This window comes from Aptenodytes forsteri, unplaced genomic scaffold (assembly GCF_000699145.1).
Source record: "Aptenodytes forsteri isolate BGI_AS27 unplaced genomic scaffold, ASM69914v1 Scaffold174, whole genome shotgun sequence".
In the NCBI taxonomy this organism is placed as follows: Eukaryota; Metazoa; Chordata; class Aves; order Sphenisciformes; family Spheniscidae; genus Aptenodytes; species Aptenodytes forsteri.
Genome location: NW_008794603.1, coordinates 3,146,825 through 3,147,159, shown reverse-complemented (window position 1 = coordinate 3,147,159; position 335 = coordinate 3,146,825).

Below are 335 nucleotides of genomic sequence, written 5' to 3'. Positions count from 1 at the left end.
GCGACTGTCGCTGGGCTGTGTTTGCACGCCGCGAATGGTGCCACGGGGAGGCCCAAGGTCGCGTGTAGCACTGCTCACCTCAGCTGTTCGAGATGAAAATTATGGCACTCCGCAAAATGAACGCAATCTGAAAAATCCTCATATTAAAGACAGAATTTCTTTTCTTTTTGTGGAGAAACATCCCCAAAGCCACAGTTTGAATTAGCATTCAAGTTCAACATTCAGCCTTAAGACTGCAAGCAGAGGTTTTGAGTTTTCTTCCTATGCTACCCACTCTTCCTAGTTTCAATATTGTTTTATAAATAAATAAACTATCTCATGAACAGCCACATGTG